Source organism: Bufo gargarizans, unplaced genomic scaffold (assembly GCF_014858855.1).
Source record: "Bufo gargarizans isolate SCDJY-AF-19 unplaced genomic scaffold, ASM1485885v1 original_scaffold_2135_pilon, whole genome shotgun sequence".
NCBI classification, from domain to species: domain Eukaryota; kingdom Metazoa; phylum Chordata; class Amphibia; order Anura; family Bufonidae; genus Bufo; species Bufo gargarizans.
The window spans coordinates 146317-156276 of record NW_025334659.1 but is presented as its reverse complement, the minus strand read 5'-3'; positions in this window follow the sequence as shown (position 1 = coordinate 156276).

The following is a 9960-nucleotide window of genomic DNA, read 5'->3' as shown; positions in this document are numbered from 1 at the left end:
ACTCTTTGGTGCAAAAATGTAGGGAGCGTAGAGCCGGAACACCTAGGTTCTGGAGCCTGAGGAGGCTTCAAAATCTTCTTGATCAAACGGGGACGATAAATGGCACATGGTAGATGGAACCCAGGACCTGCAAGTTGTGCTTCTGGAGTCACCTTTACACATATATACTGCACATCTCTTGCCAAGTTCATAAAGTTACACATTGTACTTCTGCTCCCAATAAAGAGAGCATTTTTTGGCTGCTTGTTCAGAACAAGCCACTGATTCTTTTAAGGCTATTATGTGCATGCATAAATGCTATCAGTGACAATAAAAGTATAAAAAATATAAAGCGGCTCACACCCAGACATGATGGATGTTGAGGGTTCACCACCTTACTAGGTCACCCAGTCCCAGTAAAGAATTTTAGATGAAGCAAAAAAAATGTGGTGTGCACAGCTTCTTCTAGTTTTGCATCTAGTTTTGTATTTATTAATAAAAATAAAAAAACATTAAAAACATTTATATACATTACCCAAAATTATAAAAATGAACGATCGATAAGAGAAAAATCATATATATATACATAAATCATTCCCAGTTGCAGTGCATGATTCTGATTTTAATACATGATTGTATGAACAGACCGATCATGGAATAGTGGAAAAAAAATATAAAAATATAATAAATAAAAACAAATAAATTGATTGTAAAGATAAATATCTGTATAGATATATACATGAGTGCCTATGTGGTGAGCGCTCAAAATCACACAGGGATGTAGAGCATTGGCAGATCATTTATTTAGTAGTTCACAATATTTAGCGTATATCCACAACAATGGTTATATATCATATAGATGACCAGAAGGATTATGGTGAGCCTTTATACTATAAAAAAATTGCCCCAAAAAACCTAGTCCATGATTCCAATAGTGATTGATGATGCCTATTTCATTAATTCAAAATAAGTAACTCCACATTTATTCAACAGAAGCGCTGATCAATTAATGCGAACACGCCAGGTGCACGTGTCTTGTCTCCGTAAAACACTCAATAGGAGGCAGGAGACCAGTTCAGCACTAATGACGAGCTCGATATCAGTGTCCTGCTTCAGTCAGTCAACATCAATGATTCATATCGCCAACACTATACGTGGTGTCATTTCCTCACCTGGAGTGCAGACCGTCCATGTCGCAAATCTGTGGGGTTTGTGCACTTACCCCTCCTCCTTTTATATCAGCGCTGGTTAATCCTTATGGGGATTCTCTATGGCTGTAGGTTTGTGTATTGGATTGTAGCGCGTTACCTCTTTCAACTGCAGCGAGTTGGCTCCACAGTGAGCAATACAGTATATATATCTTAGGTCCGGACCGTACAAAAAATATATATAGGTATTTCTCAAATAATTACCAGACGCGTTTCGGGGCACTAGCTCCTTCTTCAACGGCTTACATTTTTGAGTGTGGCGATACCATCATTTTTATAGTGTTCTGGAGTAGTTGCAAAGCTGAACTGGATTAGTTCACAATTCAGGTTATTAGTAAAACCCGTATATGAAATGGTTTTCTACTCAATTGTCACTGCAGTCGTTATTGTTGCCAAATTTCCATATATTCTTATTGTAAACATATAGCTTCACCATTTATGTCAATATCAGCAAATTATTGTGCATAAAGCTTTATATAACCATTATTCTAAACCAATGCCGTTTCTGTGCGTTTTTTTTTTTGCAATTAAATGTGTTTTCTATGAAAAACCTTGCTTTATCAATTAATCCACATCCCGTCAATTAAAAAACAAAAACATTCAAAATAACAATAAAAATTTAAATAATAAATAGAAAGATAGAGGGACTTAATCTCTTCTCTTCAATCCAAGGAGGAAACATATAACATAGTCTATGGCTGAGAATAAATACTGTAAAGAAAAAAAAAAATAACGATATGTCTAATAGATCTAAATGAGGGTTGTATTCCTATGGCAGATGGTTTGAATTGCCTTCAATTATCTCGAGGAATTATAGATATAGATAAATCTCCCATGTTGCAGGAATGTCCTGTGCTGAAGCAAGAAGAATTTTTGAGTTCAATACATTACTACCATTAGGTTTAAATTCAGATATTTTTTTTTTTTTTTTTTTTTTAGGAAGGTTTTAGGCCTGGAGCTGATGGGACATCGAGGTCAGGCTGTTTTATACCAGCACCTCGATCTCCCCTTTTGGCTTTAGGCCCATTCTCTATATCTCCTCCAGATAATTCAAGCAATTCAAACCATCTGCCATAAGAATACAACCCTCATTTAGATCTATTAGACATATCGTTATATATTTTTTTTCTTTACAGTATTTATTCTCAGCCATAGACTATAATACATATACTTTGGACCAAACCAAAGATAGGTTCTACTGCCTGTTCAGGCATCTGTAAATAAACCAGCCATAGACTATGTTATATGTTTCCTCCTTGGATTGAAGAGAAGAGATTAAGTCCCTCTATCTTTCTATTTATTATTTAAATTTTTATTGTTATTTTTAATGTTTTTGTTTTTTAATTGATGGGATGTGGATTAATTGATAGAGCAAGGTTTTTCATAGAAAACACATTTAATTGCAACAAAAAAAAAAGCACAGAAACGGCATTGGTTTAGAATAATGGTTATATAAAGCTTTATGTACAATAATTTGCTGATATTGACATAAATGGTGAAGCTATATGTTTACAATAAGAATATATGGAAATTTTGCAACAATAACGACTGCAGTGACAATTGAGTAGAAAACCATTTCATATACGGGTTTTACTAATAACCTGAATTTTAAAACATGACAGGAGGCTTCCTATTTTGCATTAACTCTCTTTACTAACTCCACAGCAGTAAAGAAAAATGTAAAGAGTAACAAGTAGATCACTGCGCCACATAGTATATAAGGGTCATGCTGCCTGTGCACTTCCTCTTTCTTTACTGCTCCATCACAGACAGGTCAGACTTTTTGCTCCCCTGGAACTATATTACTTCTTGTACATTTATTCTTACTATATTGTATTATTATCATTTACCTCGGGTTCCTCAGGTCCCCCTCTAGCCTGGAGTGCCTCCTGGCTTCCTCCTTTTAGCGCCATTTCGCGGCCGTTTTTCCCGCCATTTTCGCGGCCGTTTTCCCGCCATTTTCGCGGCCGTTTTCCCGCCATTTTCGCAGCCGTTTTTCGTGCCAGCCTACTTCCAAATCACGGCTGGCCTCAAAAAAATTTAGTCTCCGGCTTACAGCCATCTTAATTTTACCTCATACCATCTCACTGGGGATTCAGTGTGACTGTACTAATTAGCTGTTACTCCCTCATTACTGGTTTTCACCCCTGGGCCTATCTCAGACTACTATTCAGTTCTCTCTGTGCCTCATGTGGCTGGGTCAGTCAGGTCAGTGCTGCTGCCTGTTTATTATTGTGACCTGCATTTAAGGGTTTCAACCCTGTGCGAACCGGGGTGAGCCCCCACTATTAATACGCTGCTTATTGGGAGACTAGCTGTTGCAGTTCTCTCTAACTGGGTGAGCCCCAGTTTTTAAGGTCACTACTTTACCCTGCTGGGGTTTATACTGGGCTTTGTTCCCATACTATTAAAACTGACCATACGCCTGTTCTCAAGACCTGGGTGCCCGTTTATTACTGTACCTTTCAGTGACATACCAGCCGACCCTTATTATGGAGAATTCCCAGAATGTCCCTGTAGACTTCCAGGCTATGATTAACGCAGCTGTCGCTGCCTCTGTGGAGAAGGCACTCTCCAAGGCCCGAGCTTCGGCTCCTGACGTACCTAAAACTCGCAGGCGTCCACGGCACGAGTCGGAAGCCGACCTGTCCGACTATCAGACAGGGGATGAATCCCGCCCTACGAAACGCCATGACAAAGGCGAGGACTATACACCCAAACCACCCAAGGGTAAGACACCTGCCAAGCGTAAACCTGCCAAACTTCACACTCCGGCCCCGCGTCAGGAGTACTCTTCAGAAGAAGAACAGGACCCTACCCACTCCATGTCAGTGCTAGATGAGTGGCAAGCTGACGCTTCAGAGTCGGATTACGACGCATGGGGCTCGGACGAGAAGTCTGTTTCTGCTTTCATGCAGGAGACCCTCCTGGGTGCGGTCCAGGCAAGAGGTATCGAAGACACTGCTGACGCAGAACCTCCTCTTGACTCAGACACCATTATGGACCCCTCAGGTCAGGCGATGTTCGATCCTCGCAACATACGACACCCCAGATCGGGTGAATGGTCGCCTCCAGAACACCTTTCCAGGTTCATGCACCTGTGGCTCCGCAAACCTCTGGAGAAAGAGGTCCGCAACCGACTCAGGTCTGAATGCCCTTGCCCTTCCCTGCCGGATAAGGTCGCTCAGACCCCAGAATTTGACAAAGTTATGACAACCTTTATGATGCGCAGTGGCAGAGACCCTCGACGGGGCTTAGAGAAAGGCCTATGGGGCGCCCAAGATAACCTACTGGATTCCGTAGGCCCCCTGGCTCGCATTATGTATCTGGCGGATGATGCCTACGCCAAAGCCGATTCCTTCTCCACCGAGAACCTCAGGGAATGGGCACATGACATTCGTGAGTGGGCACAACGTTGTTTTTGTTTCATCGGAAACGCCAATGTTACGCTCTCTTCGGAGAGACGAAAAGCAGCGTTATTCCGTATTAACGGTAAATTGGCAGACCTTGGCACAAAAGAGATTGGGCCCCAGGCGCAAGGAAAACTTTTCGGTGAACCATTCCTCAAGGAATTAAACAAACATGTCAACGTGTTCACCTCCCTTAATAAGGTGCAATCCTCAATGCGCAGTGTCTTCAGGAGCAACCCTACCAGAGGGGTTTTTGGAAGGGCTGGCCGGCAACGGGGCCGTGCCGCCAGCCGATTTTGGCCTTCAGGCCCCCGTACTCAACCAACACCATTTTATCCGACAAGGGACTATCAACAACGACCCTTTTCCAGAGGCTCGGATAGAGGCCGTGGAATCCGCGGACGCGGACGTTCCCGCTTTACTGCAGGTAAGGACCCATATTCCTCCGTTGTTACCATGTACCCGCATTGCGGGCCGTATTTCCCTTTCTTTCCACAATTGGGCATCCCTTTGCTCAGACGCATGGATTCTACAAACAGTGCAGGGATATATCATAGACCTAGTGGGAACCCCCTTTCAGGTTCAGCCCCCTCACCCCATCCACATGTCGTCTTTCGACCCCAACCTCGTCAACGCGGAGCTACGCGAGCTTCGGGACAAAGGGGCTATTCAACCAGTCCATGAACAGGGAGGTTACTTCAGCAACATTTTCCTCGTGCGGAAGAAGTCGGGAGAATACCGCCCAGTTATCAATCTTCGCGCCCTCAACGCGTACGTGGTCTACCGCCACTTCAAGATGGAGGGCATCCACCTCCTGCGGGACCTTCTTCGGAGCAACGACTGGTTCGCCAGGCTCGATCTAAAAGATGCATACCTGTCAGTCCCGGTGCACCCGGACTGTCGAGCACTCCTACGTTTCCTCTGGCATGGTCGCCCTTGGCAATTCACTTGCCTCCCTTTCGGGCTCAGCTCAGCCCCATGGTGTTTCACCAAACTCCTAAAACCGGTGGTGGCCCACCTGAGGTCCAGCGGCATTCGATGCATCATCTACTTGGACGACCTCCTCCTGTTCTGCTCCGACAAACGCAGACTACGCCAACACACTCACCTGGCAGTATCCCTACTGGAATCTCTGGGCTTCGTGGTGAACCAACAGAAATCGGAGCTGACCCCTACCCAGACGATACAATTCCTCGGCTTCGAGATCGACTCGACGACGTGCACTCTGAGGCTACCAACCTCAAAGATCGCAACCATTCGCAAGGAGATTCGCAGAGTTCTCCGACTCGATTCCATCCCTCTACGCAACCTGGCCAGGATTGTAGGTCTCCTCTCAGCTTCCATTCAAGCCATATTTCCGGGTCCTCTCCACTACAGGGCCATGCAACGACTCAAGGCAAAATACCTTCGCCACAGACCTACCTACGATCAACCCGTCCCGGTGACGACAGAAGTTCGCGAAGAGCTGTCATGGTGGCTGGACAGCATGCAAGCCTGGAACGGCAAGGCCATTTTCGGAGACACTCCAGATTTCGTTTTAGAGTCAGACGCCAGCTTGTGGGGATGGGGTGCCACCAATGGAACCATCTCCACGGGAGGAGCATGGATGACGCAGGAGCTCTCCATGCACATCAATTGCCTCGAACTCCTAGCAGGATCCTTTGCGATTCGCAGCCTGGCTCGGGAGAGCTCCAATTGTTGCATCCTCCTTCGCATGGACAACATCTCTGCAGTCCAGTACATCAACCGCCTAGGAGGCGCTCGCTCACGCCTACTGTCGGATATCACGAGGGACATCTTCGACTACTGCCTCCCTCGCAACATCACGTTACAAGCGGAATACTTGCCGGGAGAAATCAACCTCACAGCCGACTGGTTCTCTCGCCACTGGAGAGACGTCAGCGACTGGAAGCTGAACACGAGAATCTTCAGGGCCCTGGCAGCCCGGAGGGGTCCCTTTCACCTGGATCTGTTCGCCTCTCGCAACAATCACCAGACCCCGGAGTTCTTCAGCTGGCTCCCGGACCCGGAGAGCAAGGCGACAGACGCATTTCTCCAACAATGGCCGGCGACAGGAGCCTACGCTTTTCCCCCATTCTCCATGATTGCGAGAACACTACACCAGATGCGGACACAGCAAATCAAACTGGTTCTCATAACGCCCTTGTGGCAGAGTCAACCATGGTTCCCGGACCTCCTGGCCTCCTCCTACATGGATCCTCTCCTCCTTCCATCCTTCCAGAACCTGCTCACGGATCCCAAAGGATGTCTCCACCCGCTCATCCTGGAAGATCGACTACCCCTGGTGGCTTGGTCTCTTTCCGGGGTTCCTGGCGAGTCAGCGGACTATCGCAGACTGCTAGGGACCTCCTATGGGACTCATGGGCCCCGGGAACTAGAGGCTGCTACCTTTCAGCTTGGGCCTCCTGGTCTACTTGGTGCATGGAACGGGACTCCGATCCATTTACGGCACCTGTTCCCATGATTCTCAATTTTCTTTCCTCCTTGTTTTCTTCTGGCCGCTCTTATCGCTCTATCAACGTCGTTCGCTCCGCGATTTCGGCAGCCCATACTCCCGTCGGGGACCTCCCGGTCGGCAAAGATCCTCTGGTCTGTCGCCTACTCCGCGGCATGCGGCTCCGCCGCCCCCCAGCCCCCAAATACCATCACCTATGGGACGTGGGACTGGTTCTCCGTTTTTTCAGGGATTGGCCTCCGAATGACCGCCTCTCCCTTCGCCAACTATCCGCTAAGTGCGCTTTTCTCCTTTGTCTTGTGTCTTTCCGACGGGTGTCGGACGTTCGGGCCTTCGATGTCGATGCCTTTGAGGTGACCCCTGAAGGGGTCACATTCCATATCTCTCGTCACACTAAATCAGGTTCGACGTCGGTCTCTTATCCCTTTTTTCCAGACGACCCGCAGCTCTGTGTTGTTTCCACCCTTCGCAGTTATGTTTCGGTTACCTCCTCACTCCGTTCCTCTACGTCGGGTCAACTCCTAGTTTCCTACGTGCGCCCTTACGCCCCAGTCTCTGTCACCACGCTGGCCCGTTGGATCCGCTGGATCCTTTCCCTCACAGGTATAGACCCCGCTTTCGGCGCCCACTCCGTTCGCGGAGCGGCGGCTTCATCAGCCCTAATGGCAGGGGCGTCCCTTTCGGATATTCTCCGAACGGCGGACTGGTCTAGGGAATCTACGTTCCGTACCTTTTATTTTCGCGCTCCCCCTTCTGCTGGGACATCTCTTCTTCAGCGTTAAAATTGCAAAATAGGAAGCCTCCTGTCATGTTTTAAAATTGAAGATTATGCTAGCTTTAGTGTACTAATAATCTTAATTTTAATAAAGACAGGAGGCGAGTATTTTCCCTCCCTTCTATTCCCTACCCTGACTCTTTGGGGGAGTGAATCTCAAGGTGTCGGATATGGGGCTTGATTTTAATAATTTCTCTGTTTTGGGACATATTTGGAATTTCTCACCCTAAGTATTGCCACCCTGACGGACAGTTCTTAGTTGTATTACATACTTACACCTACCATACATTTAGCCACTAGATAATTTGCACCCTATTTGTGATGATTTAACTTTACACTATTCCGTTAAAGCCCATAAGCGTGAATAGTTACGATTTTATACCTAACCTATTTTATACTCTCCTTTCAGTGTAACCCTCTTCAGGTCCTCCACTGGTCGCTGGTTTGTTAATCTTACGACCCGATAGGATGAGATGAGAACTTTGTTCGGTCTTACCTCCAACCTCGTTTACCAGAAGTCTCCTCAAGTTCTACTCGCCAGAAACCGCTGTTACAGTTTTCGTTGAATTTCTGGATGTTCGAGCTCAACCTGGACTTTGATGTCGCTTTTAGAAAGAGGAAGTGTACAGGCAGCATGACCCTTATATACTATGCTGCGCAGTGATCTACTTGTTACTCTTTACATTTTTCTTTACTGCTGTGGAGTTAGTAAAGAGAGTTTATGCAAAATACTCGCCTCCTGTCTTTATTAAAATTAAGATTATTAGTACACTAAAGCTAGCATAATCTTCAATTGTGAACTAATCCAGTTCAGCTTTACAACTACTCCAGAACACTATAAAAATGATGGTATCGCCACACTCAAAAATGTAAGCCGCTGAAGAAGGAGCTAGTGCCCCCGAAACGCGTCTGGAAATTACTTGGGAAATACCTATATATATTTTTTGTACGGTCCGGACCTAAGATATATATACTGTATTGCTCACTGTGGAGCGAACTCGCTGCGGTTGAAAGAGGTAACGCGCTACAATCCAATACACAAACCTACAGCCATAGAGAATCCCCATAAGGATTAACCAGCGCTGATATAAAAGGAGGAGGGGTAAGTGCACAAACCCCACAGATTTGTGAGATGGACGGTCTGCGCTCCAGGTGAGGAAATGACACCAAGTATAGTGTTGGCGATATGAATCATTGATGTTGACTGACTGAAGCAGGACACTGATATCGAGCTCGTCATTAGTGCTGAACTGGTTTCCTGCCTCCTATTGAGTGTTTTACGGAGACAAGACACGTGCACCTGGCGTGTTCGCATTAATTGATCAGCGCTTCTGTTGAATAAATGTGGAGTTACTTATTTTGAATATATGAATTCATCAATGATCAATCACTATTGGGATCATGGACTAGTTTTTTTTGGGCGATTTTTTTATAGTATAAAGGCTCATAATCCTTCTGGTCATCTATATGATATATAACCATTGTTGTGCATATACGATAAATATTGTGAGCTACTATGTAAATGATGTGCCAATGCTCTACATCCCTGTGTGATTTTTGGCGCTCACCACATAGACACTCATGTATATATCTATACAGATATTTATCTTCACAATCAATTCATTCATACAATCATGCACTGAAATTGGCACTTATTTACCGTCTTGTTTATGTGATCGTTTACTGCAATTGAGAGTGAATTAGTATAATTATGATGATCTATATCTTTGTATAAATTAAGTACTTAGCAATATTGGCATCTAGTCATTTATATGATTATTTATTATATTTTTATATTTTTTCCACTATTCCATGATCAGTCTGTTCATACAGTGTGAATTAGGTATGCATATGATTAGAGATGAGCGAATTTAAAAAAAAATTAGACTCGCCGGTTCACCAATTTTTTTATATTTTTTTTTGCCTTGATTCAAAATAATTTGCGGTGAGTTAAGTTAAAAAACGGCTATTTCCTGGCTGCAGAGAGCCTGTATAGCGGTGTAGAACACTGTGCCTTGCAGTAACACACATAGGGAGTCTGCTGTGGTAGTGAAACAATACTGTGAGTCAGTATGACATGCAGATGACAGGCGTCGCTCATAGAATAACTGC